The sequence below is a fragment of the Ailuropoda melanoleuca genome, chromosome 14 (assembly GCF_002007445.2).
Source record: "Ailuropoda melanoleuca isolate Jingjing chromosome 14, ASM200744v2, whole genome shotgun sequence".
NCBI classification, from domain to species: domain Eukaryota; kingdom Metazoa; phylum Chordata; class Mammalia; order Carnivora; family Ursidae; genus Ailuropoda; species Ailuropoda melanoleuca.
In genome coordinates this window covers 17,488,838-17,512,620 of record NC_048231.1, presented here as the reverse complement: position 1 = coordinate 17,512,620, position 23,783 = coordinate 17,488,838, and the positions used below count along the sequence as shown (strand labels likewise).

General features: G+C 51.7%; 1 long non-coding RNA gene across 1 annotated transcript; it reads right to left on the bottom strand.

The window, feature by feature from the left end:
• Window positions 1–937: 937 nt before the first annotated feature.
• LOC105235580 lies at window positions 938–22,178 on the bottom strand. Its single transcript, XR_853934.3, has 4 exons — window positions 17,609–22,178; window positions 5,093–5,326; window positions 4,475–4,664; window positions 938–3,339 (listed from the first exon to the last, which is right to left on the bottom strand). It is a non-coding gene; the product is annotated as an uncharacterized LOC105235580 (long non-coding RNA).
• Between the last annotated feature and the right edge of the window lie 1,605 nt (window positions 22,179–23,783).

Here is a 23,783-nt window from a genome sequence, read left to right as displayed (position 1 = left end):
GCTGGTGGTAGATGATCAAGAACGAGAGTGTGTCTGCCTGTGTTCTTTTAACTCCTCCAGAAAGGTCACCAAGGGGTCTCCATTACAAGCGGTCTTGAGCCCAGTATGATTTTCTCCTACAATTGAATCTACTCCCTGGATGGCTTCCAGTGTTCAAGCTGATGACAATCGCCTGTCTTTGCAATTGATTTCCTGGAAGCCGCTGGCCGGCCGGCAGCCACATGATGGATATGTGCTAGGGGGACCGGTGTGGCCGAGCGGGGCACAGGAGGCCGTAAGCCACCCTCCCCACATCATGGCAGGGTCTGTCAAATGTTGGACGCGTGCGCTTCTGCCCACCCTCTCCACCTTGAGGTAGCAATGGCTCAAGAACTATCCACACATGTGCGCCAAGAGGCACGGGCGGGGATGCTGGCTGCAGAACCGTGTGCGTGGAAAAGAACCAGAGACACCTTATCTGTTCATGGGGGATGGGAGGGGCTGCCGCATTCTGAATGTGAAGGGCGTCCCCTGGAATTGTGCGGGGCCACCATTTACCAGAAAAGCCTTTTGGTTTTTTTTGGTTTTTTTTTTTTAAAGATTTTATTTATTTAGGGGCGCCTGGGTGGCACAGCGGTTAAGCGTCTGCCTTCGGCTCAGGGCGTGATCCCGGCGTTGTGGGATCGAGCCCCACATCAGGCTCCTCTGCTATGAGCCTGCTTCTTCCTCTCCCACTCCCCCTGCTTGTGTTCCCTCTCTCGCTGGCTGTCTCTATCTCTGTTGAATAAATACATTAAAAAAATCTTTAAAAGAAAAAAAAAAAGATTTTATTTATTTATTCGACAGAGATAGAGACAGCCAGCGAGAGAGGGAACACAAGCTGGGGGAGTGGGAGAGGAAGAAGCAGGCTCATAGCAGAGGAGCCTGATGTGGGGCTCGATCCCACAACGNAGCCTTTTGATTCATGCTCCCCAGAGGTGGGTGAGCAACGGGGACCCCGAGTGAGGGTATGAGTGGAAAGGGCATGATTGGATCCACGGTGTTGCATCCATGTGCAATGTTGTGCAGAAGTTTAAAAAAAAAAAAACAACCAACAAGGATGCTCCGTATATGTTGACGTGAGAAAATGTCCAGCATATACTGTTACGGGGAGACAACTGCAGAGCAATGTGGTCAACAGGGTAGTATTTGTGCAAAAGCAAAGAAAAACAAAGACCCTGGCACCATACCCCTGTACACATGGATGTACACGTGAGTGTGTGTGTGTGCACGCGTGTGTGTGTGTAAATGCTTGGCAAAGCCTGTGATGACACACCACGTGCTGCTAGTGCAGTTACTGCTGGGGAAAACGGTGATAATTGATGAGAGATGGGAATCAAAGGAACTTTCACTTCTTTCTCTTTACCTCTGCGTTCACATTTTTCTTTAACGGAGAGAAAAAAAAATAGTGTAAAGAAAAGTGCCCTCCTTTCCTGTGTGCTTCTTGTCTGACTCACTCATACACCACAGCCGTCACCAAATTCCTGTTCCTTAGCCATAATTCTGGGGACAGTGAGTCCCTCCAATGTCCCTTAGTGTTTCCTCTCTAGGGGGAAGTCCTGGGTAGGAGAGCTGGGTGTTGCCTGGACTCCATCCAAAGGCCCCTGGGACACGGGAGAGGGCCAACAGGAGCCCGACATCTGTCCTGGACTTGGGAACCGGGTCTTGCCCTGTGGGCTCATGTTTGTAGGAGACACTGTGGAGACAGCCCGTGGAGGCGTGAAGCCCTCCTCTGCGGGCCGTGCAGCAGGGGAGACACGTGGGGAGGAGCCCAACAAGGCTGAGGGGGTACAAAGGGTGGAGTCATGTCAAATATAGCTCCTTCCTCTGGGGGGCGGAGTGGGGGGGCTGCCAAGCCAGGCCCTGCATGTCTGCTAGGCCTATCATCGGCCCAGCCCCAGTCGCCCGGGAGCCTCAGCTTCCTCCTTCCTGTTCCTGAAGGAGGGACAGGGAATGAGGGCAGGATGCATGGATCACGCAGCTCTTCTGTGCCAGGAGCCTACCTACGTCCTTGACACTTAGCTCATTCACACCTCTGCACCACGCCACCCTGTCGGTGAGGCTCACGGGCATGCGGGTGGGCGCTCTTTGGCCGCACAGCAACAGAGCAAACATGGAGCTGAGATCTGTGCCCCTCTGCTCCCACCACACCCCAGGGCAGCCTCGCAGCTCGGCAGGCTTCAAGGAGGTGTGCTTGTCACTCACTCCTGGAGAGCAGAGAAAGCAGTGATGGGGTGAGCCGGTGGGAAGGACGTAGGCGAGGAGCGCAAGGGGGAAACCAGTCTCCAGGGCCTTCTGAGGGCTCCCTGCAGCTCCCTGGCCAGCTCTGCAAGGGGGCTGCCTCCCAGAGCCTCCCGGCTTTCTCCTGGCTTGTGCTGGCTTCACTCACTGAGCTTGGACCCTGCTCTCCTGGAGGGAGGGCCGGCTAGGCTTTGCCCCGCCTCATGGATTTATCCTCTTTCCTCTGGCATCCCCTCTCCTGGCCACATGGGCAGGACCCCTTCTTCTAACCTTGCCAACACCCTTTAGCCAAGATTGGGTTTTCCATGATAGCAAATCAGCAAAATCCGATGGTTAGTACGGCTCGGATCCCGGCTCTGCCATCACCAGCCATGTGACTTAGAGGATGTCTCTGAACATCTCCCCGTGTCAGTGTCTTCATCTGTGAAGTAGGGATGATGATGGCATCGCCACACGTAAGGACCCAGAGCAACTCCCGGCCGGCGGTTCGAGCTCTGTATGTCTTCGCTGTTCCTGTCTCTCTTCCTCCACGGGCCTCCTGAAGGGCGGGTCATTCTGCAGACCCCAGCCTGGGAGGAAATCAGAGTAGGCTGGATGGAAACCAGCCCGTGGGCCTGATGAACGGCCATATGGTGCTTTTCTCAGAGCCGTATAAGGGAAGAACAAGTTCATATGCCAGGTGGGGAGCTGATGGAGGCCAAGAGGGAAATAAAAGAGACGTGTTTTTAAAAAATGCTCTTTTCGCTCCCTCTTTCTCCAAAGCCTGTGGCCTCCCATAGCTCTGTCAGGTTTGCAGGACGCCACACGGGGAGGGAAGGCAAGGGGTGTCTTCTCTATAGGCAGGGAATTCCCAGGCATCTGTGGAAAAGCCCCCACAGAGAGGGGGGGCAGCGGGGGGTGGGGGAGGCAGTGGCCAGTGGCCAGTCCATCCTCGGAGAGACGCGAAGGGCCTGGCGCACGGCTGAGATCAACCACCACCAGGGCCCACAAGGACGCTCGGTAGCAGCTGTGGGCAAAGCCAACGTGAACGTCTCTAGCCAACTGCGTTTTCTTTTGCTTGCTTTCTCCCTGCAAGAGACCCTTAAAGAAATGAAGTGTTTTTTAGTAAGAAATAATAATAATAATAATAATAATAATAATAATAATAATGCTCAGAACCCTCGCAGTTAGCCCTAATTCCTTTTCTGGAACATTTGTATTTCTCCGGCTTCCCCCCAGGCCGCCCCTGAGGATGAGGGTATCTGTCCTGCTCACCACCATGTCCTGATGCACTGAGCCCGTACAAACAATTGATATGTATTTGTGGACGGAATGATGGAAGGGGGGATCCGAAAACCTGCGAGACCTAATGAGGGCTCTCATGTGTGAACGGGTCTCCCATTATATGCTTTCATGGAACCTGCTACTTCTCATGACTCTTACCACATTTTGCAATTACTAGGAATTTGTGGAAATATTATGTGGATGCCAGTCTCCCTCTGAAGGCCGCGCCTGTTTTGTTTCTCCTTGTCTGTCTTGTGCCTGGTACCGCTCCATGTACGTAGCAGGTGCTCTCCAAACAGTAGCCGTATGAGTGAATGAGTGAATACATGCAAAAGGCACTCAGAGGCTTTCCACGGTTCCCAGGGGCTCAGGGGACTCTGAGCTCGAGCAGAGCACTGAGAGGCAGTGGAGGGGACTGGCTTGTGGCATGGCTGCTGGGGTTCAAACCCAGTCGGTTGTTACTAGTTGTGTGGCCTCGGATGGGTTACTTAACCTCTCTGTGTGTCGCCTTGCTCATCTGCACAGTGGGAATAGTCATAGTAGTCACTTCATATGGCTTTACGAGGATTAAATGAGTAATATGTGGAGAGTGCATACAGGTGTGACTGGCACATGCGAGGCTGTACCAGAAACTACGTCTTACTGTTATCAAAGTGCCTGGCAGTGAGGTCCCTCTTGGTTTGACCCTGGACTCTGTCCAGGGATCAGCTTCTGGAGAATTCTCTCTGGTAGACTTGGGTAAGAACTAGACTCTAGGAAGTAGCCCAGGGTTTACATTTGGATTGACTCTCCTAGGATTTTCCATCCCCACCTGCCCGGGGGGGCTCGTGATGGTCCTATGCAGCGCATTTGGGTGTGGGGCCTGGCTCCCACCCCTCTGGCTGCTCCCCACCGCATGGAGCTGGCGTTGCGGGCCTTCCCTCACCGCCCGCCTGGCATGGAGCTGACTCACCGCCGGGAGGGGTGCTGATTAGCATGCAGGGCAGGTACTGGGAGGAAAGCTGTCTCCATGCAACAGCTCTTCATGTGTTTCTCTGATTAATGTGGCAGAGAGAACATTGCAGCTTTTTCCTGAATGGTCGCCACGTGGAGCCGGAGTCATTAGCATCACGTCTCCCGCTTGCCATGACCTGCTGACCACCCTAAGTAGATAAAAATGAAAATGGCCAAGACAGCTGCAAGGCTCAGAAACAAACTGCCTGGTGGCTCTGCAGAGTCTTTTATGTGGAAGGTTCCGGAACAGCCCCGCCTTCCCCATCCCCTGAAACCCCTGTAAAGCCGTCCTTTGAATTTCTGCTTCTCTAACTGCCGGTCCCCGGGGAGGGCAGAAACCCTTTCTCGGGAATGGAGCCCAAGTGTGAGCAGTATCAGGGCCTCCCTGCAGGTGCGTGCCCCAGGTGAAAGAAGATGGGAGGAGGGAAGGGGGATCCAGGGAGAGGGCCGGATGGGGCAAAGGACAGGATGGGGGTGTGGAGGGAGCTGGCGCCAAGGGGTCTGCACTGGGGCAGAGGGGGTGGCTGGAGTGAGGACCGGGGACCTGGAGTTTATCCTGAGGTCAACGGGGAGTTACCTGGGATGGAGGGAGGGTATCGTGCAGAGTGTGCAACAGGATGTTATAGAGGTCCCTCTGTTCCCGCGTGATCGATGTTGCGGACCCAACGTGGAGGTGGGAGAAGAGTTAGGAGGCCATTGCCATAATCCCGGCAGGCGATGATGCCGCCTTAATGAACACCACACATTCCCCAACGGCCTTCCTCCAACCTGGGAGCTGGAGCATCCATTTGCAACTTCTGTAGGACAAAAACTGAGACAACCAACCACCTTACAGTCTCCCAAGAATGGGAGTGATGATAGGAGGGTATGTCTTTGATTTTGCTTTGGCCCCAGGCGGTTGAAGTCAGGTTGCCATACCATTCTGACTTATTGGTTTTGGATTTGTTTTTAAAGATTTTATATATTTATTTGAGGTGAGGAGGGGCACAGAGAGGGAGAGAGAATCACAAGCAGACTCTGTGCTGAGCGTGGAGCCTGACATGGGGCTTGATCTCACGACTCTGAGATCATGACCTGAGCAGAAATCAAGAGTCAGATGCTCAACCAACTGAGCCACCCAGGCATCCCGAGGTTTTGTTTTCTAAGTTGTCCCTCTCCTTCTCTGAGTTTCAGTTTCCCCAGCCAGGCCCTGGGGGGTGGGGCAGGGAGGTAGAGCCTCGCTCCAGGGCTCCCTGGGAAGAATGATGATAGGACAGGCACAGCAGTTCTCAGCAAGCGCGAGCCCATGCCAGCTCCACGCCCCCACCCCTGTGCCTCTGCCACCGCCGCCTCCACCACCCGCCAGCCCCAGAGCGGCCGCCTGCCAGAAAGCAGGCCCATGAACTCAGCCCAGGCTGGAAGGGAATGAGCAATGGCGCTAATTGCGGAGCCGGCATGAGAGGCTGGGAGGAGGCAGCGGAGAGAGAGAAATCATCTTGCGATGCGCCAATTACTGATCAGCTGGGACATAATTGCGGGGCTGCCATCCCGGCTGCTGGAGGTACCAGGCCTCCCTCTCGTTAATCAACGATAATCCAGAATTACGACCCTTAATGACTTGCAAAGACACTTATGCACACACGCACACATGCTCTCACACGGACACAAGTAATTGATAATCAACCATGTAATTTGAAGCAATAATTCTGTCCGGGCCAGATGACAAGCTCCACCCTGCCAGCAGAACGGAACCCAAATCACAGGCACCCGCCGCAACGGGGGGCGGCCTCCCTGGAGAAGGGGGGCTCCTTCCTGTCTCCAGAGTGGGTGCCGAGGGGCCTCCCGTTGTCTCCAGGCAGTAGGAGCGTGGAGAGTTGTTGTTTCCTACTTCTGCATTTCCTACTTTTGCACGTTGTTACTTGTAGCATTTGCAAACCTCATTGCCCACACTCGTGCCTTATTCATGGCCCTAAACCAAGGGTCTCAAGCCTCAGTATGCATTCACATCACCTGGAGAGATGGTTAAAAATGCGGATTTCTGGGTCCCACCCCCAGGAGATTTAGACTTGGAAACATGTAGGAGGCAGGAATTGCCAATTGATAAATGCCCCCAAGTCATTTGGATGCAGATGTCCCACACACCACACTTAGAGAACTAATGCTCTAAACCAGTGGCTCTTGACCCTGGAAGAACACTGAAGAAAATTCTGATGTCTGGGCTCAACCCCAGTGGATTCAACTGGCATCTGTCCTCCCGACCTGTCCTGTTCTCTCTACCTTGGGAACCACTACCTGAGTCCTCTCAAACCTTAACAGGCATAGGAATCACTGGACATCTGTTAAAATGCCAGCTCTGCTGGTGGGGGGGTGGGGAGGGTGTCCTGCCTTCCTAAACACATTCCCAGGGTGCTGCTCTTCCTCTGTTCCAGGCCCAAGCATGTGAACTCAGGTGCCAGAAAGTCCCGTTTGTGAAGCTCTTCTGGGAAAGGCCCCGAGCTGGGTCTGCAAAGGTGAATCTGACCCAGTTTTGTTCAGGTGGTTGACGATTTGCAAGTGTTAGGTTCTCGTAGGTTCCTGAGAACAAGACAAGCTTAGGCTGGTCCACAGAGTGCGTAAATTTTGATCTCGGGGTCATGAGCTCGAGCCCCACATTGGGCATAGGGCTTACTTAAAAGAATGGGGCAACTCTGTGGCACAGTCGATTAAATATCTGACTCAGATATTTTGGCTGGTTTTGGCTCAGGTCGTGATCTCAGGGTCATGAGATCAAGACCCATGTCAGACTCCACACTCGGCACAGAGTCGGCTTGGGACTCTCTCTCCCCCTCCCCCTGCCCCTCCCCCACTAAAATAAATAAATCTTTAAAAAAAGAAAAAAACGAGCTTAGGCTAACTCAGGTGCTGGGGCCCTAGGAAGTAGGAAAAATTGGTGCCTGCCCTCAAGGAAACAAGATACAGTAAATTCTTGTGAATCCAGGCCCAGAACATGAAGGTATCATCGGGCAAGAGGGCCCAGTAAGACAAAGCACGGGCATGGGCCTTGTGGTGGGGGTCTAGCAGGCTTCATGGAGTCCCCGGAAATAAGAGAGCCCTGGGTCAGACCCAGGGCCTGGGTGAAAGGCAGTGAGGAGGCTGGGGATGGTAGTCTGTCTCCCACGATGGCTGCAAATGTCTCCCATTCCAGTATGTGCGGGTTGCCACAGCCTTCAAGAGGAGAAATCTGTTTCCCTTCCTCCTGAGTCTGGGCTGACCCTGTGACTTGCTTTGACCGGCAGAATGGCAAGCCCCTAAGGAGACTGACACCTTCTGCTTTCATTCCTTTGGAATCCAGCTGCTATGTAAGAAATCCACCTACCCACAAGCCACATGCTGGCCACCTGGAAAGGCCACGTGGAGGAGGGCTGAGGTGCCAGGCAGGTGAATGAAGCTTTCTTGGTCCTTCCCTCCCCGTCACGCAGCCTGCTGAACACAGCCCAGTGAGTGATTCCAGGGAGCTCAACAACCAAGAAACACCCAGCCAAGCCCTGCCCAAATTCCTGACTCACAAAATCATGAGAAAGAATAAATTATTGTTTTAAGCCACTAACGTTTCTAGTTGATTGTGACACAACAATAGATTGCTGAAACACTTGGGTTCTTGTCTCAGTGCAGACACTCACAGGAGAGATCCAGAAGCTTGTCTGGCCTGTTTTCTGATCTGCAAGATGACGGTAAAGTGATGTCATGCGTCCAAACCCCTGGGCACGGGGCCCGGCACACCGCTCGCGCTCACACCGAGAACGTAGGATTGTTAACAAGGTGGTGGCATGGTTCCCATACCCGACTCCACCCTGACTAAATGATGGCCATGCGGATAATATTGTCCTCGCATGAATGGCTGTCGTTCTCCTCTAATGGGAATGCCTTGTCACCAGGGTGGCTTCTGAGCCAGACAAGCACGGACACAAGCCCTTCTCTGCCAGTTTCTAGCTTTGTGACCTCACACCAGTTATTTCAAGTCATTGAACCTTGATTTCCTCACCTGGAAAGAGAGGCAGTGAGGCCAGCTCCTCTACAGGGAAGCCTACCCTGATTAACCTCTGTCCACGCCATTTCTCTAAGTAGAGCTTTGTCACTCCCTGCCTACAAGACAGGTGCTCATCTCTGAACCTTCAGAAGAGGACTGAAATCCACCATATTGGCAGGAAAGAGGGTGTGGCTAAGTGCATTGCATGCATTGTCCTCACAGCACGCCTGGGAGGGAGGTCTGGTCAACCCCACTGTTACCTGAGAAGTGGGGTGAAGTCTGGCAAGGACACTGTAGCTTGCTGCTTCTCCAAGCATGTGTGTGTGTGAACACTAGTCCTTCTCCCCACACACCTTGTGGACTAATGACAAAATAGGCGAGGGAAATATTTGTACAAATCAAAATGGATGATTTCTCATCTAATTCACCACCTCCCCCACCGCCCACCACCCTATCTTCAGAAGACCTCCAGAAGCTGGCCTCTTCTCACCGACTTTGCCACCATCACCCTGGCACCAGCCACCATGCCCCTTGCCTACATCCCTCCCACGGCCTGGTACCCCTGCTCTCCTACCCTTAGCTCCTACGGAATGAGCCTATTCAGGGTGCCTGGGTGGCTCGGTCGGTTAAGTGTCCGTCTTCAGCTCGGGTCAGGATCCCAGGGGAGCCTGCTTCTCCCTCTGCCTCTGCCTGCAGCTCCCCCTGCTTGTGCTCTCTCTCTCTGTCAAATAAATAAATGAGATCTTAAAAAAAAAAAAAGAATGAGCCTATTCAAATGCAGGACAGATGATGTCACTCATCTGCTCAGAACCCTGCATGGCTCCCAGCTCACTCAGAGTAAACACCGGTGTCCTTGTCCTTCCGATGGCCCTCAAAGCCTGACACCCTGTGTCCCTCCCCATTCTCTCTCTGACATATGTCCCATTCCTCCCCTTGTTGTCTCCAGGACAGCCTCTCTGTCAACAGGCACACTCCTGCCCCAGTGCCTTTGCACTGGCCTTTCCCTCTGCTTGGGACTCTCTTCTACCAAGTAACTACATGCTTCACTCCCTTACTCTCTTTAGAACTTTACTTATGTGTCACCTTTTTAACACAGCATTCCCTGACCATGCCATTTAAAACTGGCCCCATCCTGGGGCATACAAAACCCCTTGTCTGCTTTGGCTTTCTCCATAGCACACATAACCATCAAACATGGCTATGCCACTTATTAATTTACTTTTCTATCCCATGACCCCACCCCACACACACACAGTCCACTGAGGGCAAGAATTTGTGTCTATTTCATTTACTGCTATTGTCCCAATCCCTTGCAATCATAGCTCAATAAAACTTTGTTATGTGAATGAATGCAAAGGCACATAAACACATCCTCAAAAAATAAATTGGACACAATTTGGATTGTGTTAATACAGGTGTTAAAGCATCTCTCTAGGGGCACCTGGGTGGCTCAGTGGGTTAAGCAGCTGCCTTCAGCTCAGGTCATGATCCTGGGGTCCTAGGATTGAGCCCTGCATCAGGCTCCCTGCTCAGCAGGGAGCCTGCTTCTCCCTCTCCCTCTGCTGCTCCCCCAGCTTGTGCTTTCTTGCTCTGTCAAATAAATAAATAAAATCTTAAAAAAAAAAAGGCATCTCTCTAGAATGGAGGGTTTCCAGTGTTCACCGTTGCTCTGTGTGTGTGTGTGTGTGTGTGTGTGTGTGTGTGTGTGTGTGTGTGTAAAGACCCCTGGGAGTTGAAATTGCTGATTGTGGTAGTGATGGGAGTTGTTAATAAAAATTCATTGAGAACAGGGGGCACCTGAGTGGTTCAGTCCGCTAAGCGACAGACTCGATTTTGGCTCAGGTCATGATCTCAGGGTCATGGGATCGAGCCCTGAATCTGGCTCTGCACTGGGCGTAGAGACTGCTTAAGATTCTCTCTCTCCCTCTCCTTCTGCCCCTACCCCCACCCTGCTCTCTCTCTCTCTCTTTCTCTCTCTCTCAAAACAAATTGTTGAGAATGTATTTTCCTATCCTTCTCAAACCCTTGCAGCCATACCAAGGGGCAGAAGTTGTCTGTTGGTCTGGGAGAAAACAGGTAGACAGGAGGGCAAAGAGCCCTCAGCAGACTGACGCTGAAAGGCTAAGCAGTCCAAGTAATTCAAGGAGGAATAACCATGGTGGCCTGGAATGTGCACTGTGGGGACTCGCACGGTTGGATTTGCTGTTTGTACGATCCTGCCCCATCCAGTCCGATGGCCTCACAGGAGAGGTTAGGGCTCCACTATTAGTCTCCAACAGAAGGGCCTGGAACCCAGGCTCTGCCAGGGTACTCGGTGGCTGGGAGAACCTGGGGAGCCTGGCGTGCCACAGCAGCATCACAGGGTCCCTTCCGGATGAGCCAAATGAGTGACAGCCCAGGTTCAAAGGGATGAGGTTCCCCGAGAGAACATCTGACTGCTTTCAACTCCCCTACGTGACCGTGTCTCCTCCCTCTGGTTTGGGAAGAAGGAAAGAAGCCTTGTGTGGTACAGATGAGGACACTGAAGCTCAGAGGGATTCTATGCCTTGTCCAAGGTCACTCCACACGCAACCAGAACAAGATGCAAGGAACTTCGCAACTGCTGTAGCCAGTACAGATGGTTTCTGGGCGGGGGAGGTGTTGAGCTTGAACCTGTGTCTGGTTGACTCCAAAATTAGTTGGCTCCAGTTTAAACCTAGCTTACCTGTCACTCATCATGCATCCCTCTGAAAGCCTGGTTGGTAACACCTGGAGCGTGTTCTGTGAGTATTGGGTCAGTATACCAGGCAGCAGCCGGTTGTACTAACAAGGATCCCCCTGCTTCACCCCCAAACTCCCTGAGCCCAGAGGCCTGCACCTTTGCTCCCAGCCGGCAGGGGGCGTGCACACATTGTTTCCAGTGGGCTTCCCACAACCTCCCCAGGCGTTGGGCACATTCTGCCCTCCTGGGATTGAGAGCGGTGTGTGAGACATACAGGGGCCCTGGATGAACCAGCCTGTTTAATGTCAAGAGCCTTTAAACTGTGTGGTCTTCCTAGCAGGGAGCCCTCTGGCAATGTACGGGACTGACATGGACTGAGTGGTTCCTCCAGCAGGCGCCCTGCTAGGCACTTGAAAAGCATTAGCTCGGTTCATCACACAAACTACTGAAATGATCAATATTATAAATGAGAATACCAGGTGCTAGTTTTACCTCACTTTACAAATGGTAATACTGAGGTTTGGGGCTGGTAAGTAGCTTGTGACCCCTACCCTTGAGGTCCCCTCTTTCTCCTCCCAGATGGTGGACTTGGACAGGGGGTACTGGCTAAGGTCTGGGCTTCCAGAGGGAGCTGGATTGGGAAGAATACTTCTCAGAAGAAGAATAGTTTATGCTCCCGGTCTCCCTGGGGTTCCTGCCTCCTTGTGGTTTGTTCCCCAAAGCTCTGGGTGGGCCTCTTGAGCAGGCTGGCCAGCTCCAGGCTGCTCTCAAGGGGCACCCAGGGACATTTCCTCCTAATGTCCCTCCCAGCCTCCTGGCACATATTGAAGACCGTCCTGGGTGGTGACACTGGGGGCGGGCAGCACCATGGGAGGGGAGGCGTCGCAGCATGTCATAGTAGAACCAGCTAGCCCAAACCCTCTGCCATTCTTTGTGCAAGGGGCCCCAGACAGGGGGCCACTGACCTAGGGTCACCTGGCTGGTAACGAGAGAGCCAGAGCTGGAACCCAGGTCTCTGAACTGTGAGGCTTTCTTCAGGCTTTAGCTGATCGTGTTCTCCAGGGCCTGGAATTGCCCTCCGCCCACCACCCAACTTCCCATGACATCCTGGCCTTGTTCCATGTCACATCCTGCCTACCGTGTTCTCGGCCCCACCTCCTGCCCCTCTTTCCCACAGGCTCTCTCCTTGCATTAGAACCAGGTGCTCTCATTAGCTGGTGGCACATGCCTTCCAGTCCAGGTCCACTTGCCTCATATCCCTAGCTGATCTTTGAAACAGGTGCTGACAGGCGGGGGGCAGTGTACAGGATAGGGCCCTGGGCCAGGAGCTCAGTCACTTGCACTTGAATCTGGCGGACCACTGACATGCGGTGTGTCTCAGGGAGGTTGCTTTACTTCTCTGGGCCTCAGTTTCCCCTACAGTCAAGATCAGTGCCTTTCCAACTCTGTCCATGGGGCCTGCCTCTGGCTACAGTGGACAGGGCCCTGCCCCTGCCCAGATTCGGCTGCAGCTGTCTCTTTTTTTCTTTCAGAAGGGAAGATTGTGAGGTGGTAAAGGTGGTTTGAAAGCCATTTTGAGGTCCTTTCTACTCTAATCTTGTTAGTGTTTGTACTTCACTTACCCCCCCCCCCAGCTACTCGCAGGAATATGGCATCTTACAGAGTTTTCTCCATAAGCATATGGGGGATTGGATGGAATGGCAGTGCTGGGAAGCAGAGAAGGGGCAAGCAAGCAGGCAGTAAATGGCCTGGAGGCACCCGGAAGGACTGGGGGCCTGGAATAGGTTTCTGAGGTGAAGACGGTCTTTGAAAGGGCGCTGAGGCTGCCTTGAGTCTGTGGTTTCTGCTCCCCTCCTCCTCCGGGTTCCCTCCTGGCTTGCACCACCACCTCTTCCACAAGCCTCTTGCAGGGGCCACAGAGCCCTTGCACAAACTCCGTGCCCATCCCCCGCTGCCAGGGCCACCCACACGGCCGGGTGGACTCGAGTCTGGCGGACATCGGTGTGGCCGAGCTCTCTAGGAACGAGGTTCGAAAGGGCCATGGGGCTGGCATGGAGCAGAACTCCGTGGCCTGGTCCGCGGGCCAAAAGCCAGGTGGGCCCCCCAAGGCAGGTCTTCCCGAAGCTGCGGACGTCTGCAGGGCTTCTCTGGGTGCGCTGGGAGGGGGACGGACTCTGCGTGCCTTTGTCAGATGCGGTGTGTGCTTTCCGTCGTGTGGGCATGTTTGTTCTGCTTCCAGATCTTGGCTCCTCCTAGAGCTACAAATTACACTCTAGCCTTCATCCTGCAGCAGGGCTTCCATGCCCCAGGCTAAGAGGGACCACCCCGGATCTGCAAGTGTGGCCGCCCACAATTAGAAAAGCCTGTGTTGTGCATGGTTTAACTCTGACCGGGGTTAGGAAAGGCCCAAGCAGTACAAAGCGGAACCACTGTGACAGCCCAGAGAAGTTCCATCAGGACACTTACTAACACGATGTTTGAATTGCATCATCATCTCCATCTTCACTGTCATCCCAGCACCCGCCCATCTCTGATCTGCTCTCAATGTGATTACCATCTGCCCAGCTCCTGGGGCTGCTCGCGCATTCACCTCAGAAGGTCTCAGCAGGAAAGCCTTTCATCTTTTTTTAGAACGTACTATGTGCTGGGCACTTTATAAACTTTAGGTACTTGACAAACTTTATTTATTCAGCACGACAACCCGGGGAGTAGACGCTTTTGGCTGCAAGTAACAGTGACCTCAACAATCCTGGATTGAGCCTGAGGTCCCTCAATGAACGATAAAGGAACTGATGATCGCAGAGAATAGTCCAGAGATAGATGCCTCCACCTGCTGAATTGTGCTGTCAGGACCCAGGTTCTTGCCATGTTCCCATTCTATCACCTTCAGCGTGTTGGCTTGGCTAGTTATCGTCATCACAAGGTAGCTGCTATTGCTCCAGCCATCATCATTCCAGACACAACATCTGGCTGCAAAAGGACAATTACTGGGGCGCCTCGGTGGCTCAGTCGGTTGAGTGCCGGACTCTTGGTTTCAGCTCAGGTTGTGATCTTGGGGTCGTGGGATTGAGCCCTACATTGGGCTCTGCACTCAGTGCAGAGCCTGCTTGAGATTCTTTTTCTCCCTCTCCCTCTGCCCCTCCCGCTCGTGCTCTAAGATAAATAAATAAATCCTTAAAAAAAAGAGTCTCAAAAGGACAATTACTTCCTCTCATGTTTTAAGAGCAAGGGAGTACTTCCTAGAACAACACTCCACACGCACCCAGAAGACCCCTCCTCACATCTCATTGACCAGAATTGGGCTGCAGAACCATCAGACATGAATCACTGGCAGGGGGAATGGCATCCCAAGATTAGTTTAGACTGATTAGGGTTTCCCCCTCCCACCCCAGCCACCTTCAGGAGTGGGTGCACTCCTGAAAGAAAAATTCAGAGCATTAATGAAAAATGCAGGAGTGACCATCAGATGTCTGCCATGTGGGCAATTATCACATGTCCCGTTTTACAGATGGAAAAACTGAGGCTAAGAGAGATGAAGCAGTGAGTAAGTTACAGTAAGATGCCAAGTTAGGACTTAACTCCAGAATTGTTTGACTCCAAAACCCTGGCTCCTTCTACTACAGGATGTACCAAGCATTATTCTATATTGCTTATGAGTAAGAAAGATGGGTATACTATCTACCTCAAATTCTTGCTGGAACAAGGGACGGTGTAAATAGCCACATACACTCATATACTATTTCACTGTCAATAAAATTACATCATAAGAATTTACATTCAGGTATGTTCATTCGACCTGCCTTTGTCTAAGGCCTTCTAGAGACTTTGACTTTGGGGACAGACTGGTAAGCCCTAGCCTTGAACTTGAGAGAGTCCCTGATGAGGGTTTGTGTGAACAGACAGGTACAAATCTTTGCAATAAAAGCAGATTGCCATGGAAGTATAGAGCCAGGAAATGCTGGAGGCCAGTATCACAGGACAGGTAAAAACTGAGTGGGGTTTTGAGAGATGCATAGAAGTTTGCTCAAAGAAGAAGACAGGGCAAACATTTCTCCTAGGTGGAGAAAAGAGCCCTGCAAAGGCGTGGGCTTGAAAAGTCATATTGTGTTTGAGGAACAAAGGGGGATTTAATGTGGTCAGAGAGTAATCGAGGGGCAGGAAGAGGCAGAGAGGTGTTACGGGCAGTTTCCCAGGAGTCTTGCCTTCCTAGCTAAGGAGTTTGCCTGGATTCTGTTAGGCACCTGAAAGATTTTGAAGCAGGAAAGTAAAGTGATCACATGTGAATGATTTTGAAGACTTGGAACCCCCTGAGGAGTCCAAGTGAATGTAAGTGGACAATGCAGAAGGGAAGAATCCACGGCTCCGACACAGGTGTGTGCTCTGGATATGTGGATTCCAGAATAAGTTAAGAGAAGTCACTGACAAAGAATGATGCCTCCCTGGTGTCAGCACCATGTCCAACTGTAACTGGGACCAAGGTGCCTGTATAGGGATGTGCAGAAACTTGCATAGCCAGAGACTATGAATAGCTTGATTAATGTATCCATACTGAACAAACATACTGACTTTGAGATTATTATTAAAAGCTAGCCTCTATTGAGTGCTTGCTACATTTTAGGCGCTCTGCTAAGTCCTGCACTGTCTTATTTAATTCTTATTTCAACCTTGTAAGGAAGGTTTAAACTAAATTATATGAAATTGCCAATATTTGATGTTTAACTTATGAAAACTGATGAGGAAGCCTGGAGGTTGGCTCAAGTCACACTATCACACGCAGCAGACCAGGATACGAACTCAGGTCTGAAAAGGACTCTAGAGTAAGGCAACCCTAAGTTCCCACTATGGCCACCACTTACTATCTGTGTGTCCTGGGACAAGTTACTTAACCTCTCTGAGCTTCTGTTTCTTCACGTAGACGATGAGAACAATAACTGAACCCTCTGACTGAGGTGTGGGTTGGAAGAGAGAATGCATTAACACACTCAGCACAACGCCAGACACAGAAGAGGTGCCTGATGAACGCTAGTCTGTCTATCATCGCTGCTATTAATATTCCCAAGCCTGGACTGTGGACACCTCTCCCAACCTGCTGGGAGGCAGATGCCTTCTGGAATCAGTGTGTCCCCTGGGTGGAAAGGAGAGATTTTACTGCAGGAACCAGATCAACGTTACTGGTAAATAGTCTTCAGGCTCACAGGGCGTGGAGAGCCAGGAGCTACGTCCTCTCGTTTCCAGCACTGCCAGCCTCTGCTTATTCCTTCCTCTCCTGAGGTCTCTGGGTCCTCATGGCTGCAGGGGACTAACCCGGGGGGAGCAGCCTTCCCACTGAAAGAGTAGCTGGGCCAGCTCTGCTTGCACTCAGGGCAGCCTTCCTAGGAAGCTTCTGCCTCCTCTTCCCAGAACCCAGCCCGAATGGGATGTATTTCCAGGATACCCCAGCTGCTTTTGCTTTCGAGAACCACATCCATCAGCGAGGGGTGCTGCGAGTCCCCATTGCCCTCTGGCCTTGTGGATGCACTTTCTGGCTTTGTGTACAGATGTCTCTGATACATGCGTGCACGCAGCTGTGCTTGTGGGTCTCTGAGCCCGAGTGGAGCTGCGCTGGAGCGGGCTGGGGGTTGGCACCACCTTGGCAGCCCCAGCCCCAGGATGCCTTTGGCTTATTACATTCCATGCTTGGGTGGGGCTCCCGCCCGCCGAGTGGGAACTGACTCCCAGCTCCTCTGCTTCTAAATCTTGAGTTTTCGCTCTTCAGACAGAAATTACAAGGGCTGCTAGAAGGAAGTTCAAAGCCTGGCCCCCAGCAGTTCTCAGCATATCTCCTGGAGCTGGGCTACTTCCGAGCACAGACCCACACAGAGGCAACCGTGATAATGAGAGGCTGCGAGAAGTCGAGCACAGGCAGGTCAGCTAGACCACACCTTTGTTGCAGCACTTTCGGACGCATGCAGATCTTTCCCCACCGCCTGCCCCTTTGCTTGGCTGGACTCTTGTTTAAGACCTGGCTGCCCCAGTTCAGTCTCTCTAAAAAGCATGTTCAGTCCCCTCCAGAGAAACTCAAAACACAGACACTCCTTATGCGTTTTCCTGGAAACATTCTATAGCTCCAGCCTGGGAAAACTTCCAAAAGTTTTCCGAACCAACGATGATGATGATAATAATAATAATAATAATAATAATAATAATAATAATAATAATAAAGGAGGTAGGGGGAGGAGAGAAGCTTGGGCAAACGCTCCTGTTGATTAATGTTCAAGGGAACAGACTTGGATTGTAGGGAAAGGAAAAAGGAAGGGTTTTCCAGGTCAATTTAAACATTTGTGTGCTGTTTGCTTTAAAGGCAATTTCAAAATAGTTGGCCTCCCCAAAGCGATTTTTTGGAATCTACCCAGAGGGCAAAAACTTACCCTTCCTTCCCCCATCTGGAAAGTTTTCACACCAGAGGCCCCACTCATTCCTGAGCTCTGGCTTCAGAAAGAAGGACTTTCCCAACCTTGCAAGTTTCCCTGCCCTCCCTCACCCTGCTGACCCAGAAGGAGTCATGTTTGCTCCACCCAGCAGCAGCTGCATTCCAGCTGCGGAGCTATTATGAAACATTTCGGAAGCCTCTGGCTGGAAAGGTAAATGGGGAATGTGTCCTAATGACACCTGTGTGCCGGTTAACCCTGCAGACAGAAGCAGCAGGAACGCATGTTTTTGACTTGGGGTCCCCTTCCTAAGTCCACGGTGCAGAAGAGCCGGCTGTCAGCTTGCAGCAAGAGTTTTCAGTGGTCCCCCAGATAAAAGTGCTGACCAGCCTGACCCCCCTCACCGTGAAACACAAGACACCAAATTCGGACATTTCTGTGAAGATTCAAAAATATTTTCACTTACTCATGAGCTCCCGTCTTTTTAATTAAAGCACAACATCTTGCTCAAAACAAGCCTTTGGAACAGCAGAGTAAACAGAACCTTAATTTAGGAATTTGCCAGCCGATCTTGACGACTGTGGGCAGGTTACGGCAGCCATGGGGAGGCAGAGGAGGGACTGAACGTCTCCGGGAGGCTCCCTGCCTTCCCAGAGAGGGTGTCTGCCCCTGACCATTCAGATGGCGATGGGGGGGCGCTCAGAGACCAACGAGGATCCTTTAAATCCATAGAAGTTGGCCAGACAGGGCAGGCCTGAGCAAATGGCTTTGCAGGCAGTTGAAGCCCTCAGCAGCTGTCAGAACAACTGCCACCACATGCTCCCGGCGGCCGGGAGTGTGCACCAGCCTCCGGGGCCTCTCCCCTGGCTCCGGCTCTCGTTGCCATCATGTGACCTACGGGGGCTGCACTGTAGACCCTGGGGTTAATGACACCATCTCAGTACCTGGTTTTGGAACGGCTGGCAGCAGCTACCTACCTGGCTACCCGCTGTCCTGCCCAAACTGCTTCATTTCCCGGCTCCTGAGATTCTGTACCTTTTCACTAGCGTCACCAGCTGCCACCCAGCCGGACAGCAACAATTAAGCGCCGTGGGAATGCTTTGAGAATCCAGCATCCAGGGTGAGGAACCCCATGAAGTCCTCCATTAATTCCTGGTGCTGAAAGCGGATATGGAAATTGAGCTGGAGAGCTGGTGGCCCCGGTCCCAGGGGGCCATCCAGCTATTGTGAAAGAGCCCTCTCCCTTCTTCCTGCTCCTGCGGTCCCACTTCAAACACTCCCTGGGATCCACCTTTTTAACACCTCCAGGCCCACCACGGCCACCGCCCCCACCCGATTGACCTAACCACCCACTTCTACTCCAAGTCCTTTTAGAGAGCAGCCGGCATGGTTGCCATGGAGAGCGCCCCACCCCCGTACCATGTGGGGCTTTGAGACCCTAGAAGGAAAGCACCAGGAAACCCCAAAGCGGTCTCCCTCCCGAAAACAATGGCTTCCAGGGTCTGTGCCAGACACAATCACAGCACCCGAAATAGACTCATTGTCCTCTTGTGCAATATCCAGGAATTTGGTGAAACTCATCATTTTTCAGGTTACCGATAATGCAAGTCTGGAAACTGAAACAGGAAGGAACACAGGCTGAAAAAGCTTTTCTCCAGCCCACCGCGTTCCTCTCTCCAGATGTAAGATAGGTTTTTTTGTTTGCTTGTTTTTTGGGGTTTTTTCCAGCAGTACTTTGGTGGGGTTAAAATTAGCTGGCAGCATTCTGGTCACATGCTAGACAGCAAAACAAAAGGGAGTTGTTCCCCAGCAGCTCCTGAAGCAGCCCCGAGAGAACTTCCTAATCCATGGATTTCTGAGAAGCTGGCTCCTTGGGACCTGGTACAGAGGGGCTGCACCACTGAGTCCCCCTGTCGCCACCCTGCTGTCACAGAGCAGGGCACGGGCGGTGGCCAGGCTGTTTGGGATCTCCGAGCTGGCCTCCATCCGGGAAGGCACTCTAGGGCCACAAGATGGCTTTTGCAAATCTTCCCATTTGGAAGAGAGGAAGGCTGAAAAAACGGAAGAACTTTTGAAGCCAACAAATCAGCAAGCACCACAAGGACATGGAGAGAAAGAGGAAGGGCAGTGTCTGAAATCGTGGAAGGAGGCCTAGCCTTCTGGGGGAATGGGCTGCTCTGGGCACGCTTGAAGCCTAAAAAATCATAACACCCAAGCTATATGTGACTAGCTCTTTGGGTGGATTCTTTATTTCTGGACCCTGATGATAGAGGCTCATCGTAATCTGCTTTGTTCTTCCAGCTTAAAACTGTCACCAGAAGCCCTGGATGAAAAATGCAGCCTCTGATTCACGCACACAGTCAGGAAACATCCCTTGCGCTCAGTGCAGAAACATGTCCGTCAACTTGGGAAAGGAATCACCGCCACGAAATGTGCTTTTGGCTTGCCAAAGCTTAGCAGCTGCCAGAGCCAAAAACCCAGCTGCCTGGATTGTCTGGGGAAGGTGGTGGCTGGATGGGGGGGGTGGAGAGGGAGAGAAAGAGGGGCTTTCTGAATCACCTCATCCGAGCCTCCACCTCCTGTTTAATTCCAACCCAAAGCCCACCTCAAAATGTCTCGAGGGCCAACTGCTCCTAAAAATCGTGTTTAACACTACCCCTTCAAGCTCTGAGCCCGCTGTCAAGGTGAAACAGATGGCTTTTATTGATTAATTTATTTATTTGGAAGGGGCTACTTTTAAGTCAGGAGATTCCAGCGAGACAGAGTGCGTTGCCCTGGCCCAAATTGCTGTGACAATCACCAGCAGACACCCAGAGAGAGGTGGGTTAAAAGAAACCGCGGCTAAGCTCCAGGAACTTGGATTTTTCGTCTTTTCCCCTGTCCCGGCCTCCGTGTCAGCTGAGCGCTTATGAAGAAATGGTTCCTTTGGCTCAACATTCTGCGGTATTCAAAGGTTTGTGTGAGCTATGTAGGGCCCGCTTTGTCCAAAGGGCTTCATAAACCAAACAGGCCTCTGACTTGGATCTCATCCTGAAGCCCTCCTTATACAGACGGACCCAAACAGAAAATCCCCCCTCACACCCCCCCCCGCCCTAACGCCCAGCACATAAAGTCCTCTTTAATAAACAGACACCATTTTTCAGTGGAACAACCTCAAGGTGTCAAAAGTACATAAAGTCTGAAAGCTGAAACCCTAGATAAACAGTGGTTTGAAATATATTTAGCAGAAAATATTGAAACCCACAGGAAAAATATGTTCTCTTCCTGGGATGTTAACGAAAGTTTTAGGTTCAGGAAACCCTCAGGAAGGAGCAAGTTGGGTTGAGGAGGAATACTGTTCAATGTAAATAAATCCCTAAACCTCTTTGGCCTTCCTGGGCCTTGGCTGGAATGGAGTATTTCATTTTTTCCCCCATTAAACAGGCCACCCGGAGAGTTGGCATTAGAGACCTGAACATGTACCAAATCTGAATGTGCTATTTTGTTTCTGTACATTGAATCGGCCGTGTTTCAAAGAGCAGCTTGTGCAAAATGGGGAGGGGGGCATCCGGACCGGTGCGCCCTCACTCACAGTGTCAATGACAGATCGGTTTCACCTCAGTGTCTCGTCCCTGACAGGAACACAGAGACGGTTATTGTTGCCCAAGGTGATGTCATGCTCGTTCTTAAACCCAGGGTTCTTGGGGACTCGGTTGTGCCTCTCCTGCAATAAAATGGCTTCAGAGAGACCCACATTTCCTGCCGTCTCAAGGTAGGGGGGGAGAGAGAGAGAGAGAGCGAGCGAGCAGGACAGGGCAGGCAGCCACTCTCCCTAAGATGGATGCTGCATGATGTAAGCTGCTGGCTAACTATCTGGCATCCTTGCAGTTTTAAGTTGCCAGCAAAATATTATTAAAAAGATAAAATACACGCAAACCGTGCAGAATGTAAGGCTGCTGTGTTTACATCCGGGTTTTGATGACTCAAAGACTTACACTAGGGCTTGCTGAAAAGCTCTATTAAAAACACAGCTTTGTGAAAGCCCCCAGGGAGCAGGAAGCCCGGCCAGGGTGTGTGGGATCCTTGGAGCAGGGGGAGGGGGCGGCGGGAGCGTGGTGACCCGCCTAGGACGGCGCTGAGGCCGGTGGTCCGGCTGCCACTTAGGGCCCGGTAAGTTCTTCGAGGTGAACCTTCTCTCGGCTTTGGAACCAGAGCAGGCAGGGTTAACCTTTTTCCAGAACATTTATTTCACCATCTCACTGACTAGAGGGAGGAGGGGCAGGAGGCAGAGCGAGAGCCTGCCGCGCTGAGAGGCTGCGGATCACAAGGCCATTCTGATAGCCTCCTGTCCCCATGGCAACTGCAACGGCATTTATCAGTTCCTTCTGCGCACAGGCACAGCAAATCTGCATTGCACATGGCAGGCTTCCAGCATTTCAAATGAAAGAGCACTTTGAACGGCTGCCAAGTTTGGAAGGAGCAGAACTGTCAGGGCTGCTTAAAGCTGGCAGTTTATACTGGGGAGGCTTTCGCTTCCCAGAATCCTCCGGGCCTGGCGCGCTGCCAAGTACTTAGCGGAAGCTAAAAAGTAACTCGCTCCCCTCCCTCCTCCCCTCCTCCCCTCCCCCTGCTCACACTCCCCCCTCCACGCCATTCACCGCAGTGCTCTCAAAATTTTCCACATGTCCTGTGTCACCAGTGCAGGCTGTACAATGAAAACCAGAACGCGGGCTGCCTACGACCGGGCTTCTATTAATAAGGGGGGTGCGGGGAATGAGGCAGGTCGGGATCAGACACTGACAGTCGGGGCACCCTGTCTCCGCTGTACCTGCCATAACCACTGGGTGTGAGCGTGTGTGTGTGTGTGTGTGTGCGCGGCGCGCGCCTTTCACCCTTAAAAATACATTAATGAAAATAAAAATAAAAGTAGCTTCAGCATGGTAGACACCCTGAATACCGGGGGGGGGGTGTAGGGGTGGGTTTCGGTTGGGTGCTTTGGAGCTTCGTTTAGGGTGGAAAATGGAGGTCATGCAGGCAGCGTTGTTCAGATCCAGCCTTTCCAAGAGCCCTGGGGAAGAGGGTTGTTATTGAGAACTGAGCCTGTTTCTGGAGCTTTCCTTGAATCTCTTGGGTGTCACGGTGAAAGCTCTGAGGCCACCGATGGGGAGGGAGTTCGGAGATGGTTTTCAATGGAAAGTTTACCAGATAACTTCTGACCGTCACGCAGAATACAAGGGCTTCTGCTAGCAGAAACTGGAAATTGGCATAGCGTTCACTGTGCTGAATATTTTTTTTTAATTATAATCTACACTGAGATCAAGGGCCCGGGCTTTATTTTCCAGTACAAATAGAACGAAAATTGTCTGCCGCTTAGGCGGTTGGATAGAGTTCAGGAAAACTATGTCTGGCATTAATTCCAAAGTGGAGGTTTTGGTTCAAGCGAGGCCCATTAATTTCAGTAAACTGTTTTCACTAGTCCAGACCCTGCTGTGCAAGGACTATTTATTACCTTTTGCTAACCTGATGTCTGCAGAGTTGTAAAGCAAAGGGAAAAAAATCCAGGGTGGAGATATCTATATCTTGGATCAAATGGGTTTTGCACCTTCCCTTTGGGGGCCATGTTTTATGGGGCGTTTTCTATCCTTGGTTTTTCTTTATCAGCCCCAGTTTTTTTTAAATCCATCTTGCAGTGAATTGGAGAAAAAAAAATCCTGATGGAAAGGAATCTGGCGAGAGCAAATACCTATCTCTTGCCTCTTTCAGAAGGGAACCTCCCGGCCACAGGATGTTCTGTGTGCCTGTCGCAGGCTTCCAGGTCCAGTGCAAAGCCCTGACATGATTCACCCCAACGAGTGGGTCTAAAATACACCAAGACAGTCAATTTTGGCATTTGTTCTCCCTTAGGAATTTTACTAGCTGCCTTAGAAAAGCACATAAATTGCTTCCCTCTCCCTCTTTTTTTCCATGCTTCCTCTCTGCATCCCCCCTCCCCAGTCCATCTTGATGTCATTTCAAAGAGAAGGATGAAAAGAGGGGATTTGTCAGGCGGTCAGATTTGTGAATGTGTCTTTCCAGCCCCTAACACACACACACACACACACACACACACACCAGCTGAGAATGTTAATCAGAATTAAAAGCCAGTCAGTACTATTAAAGCATCAAACACCAAGACTTAGAGGAGGGGGAATATAGG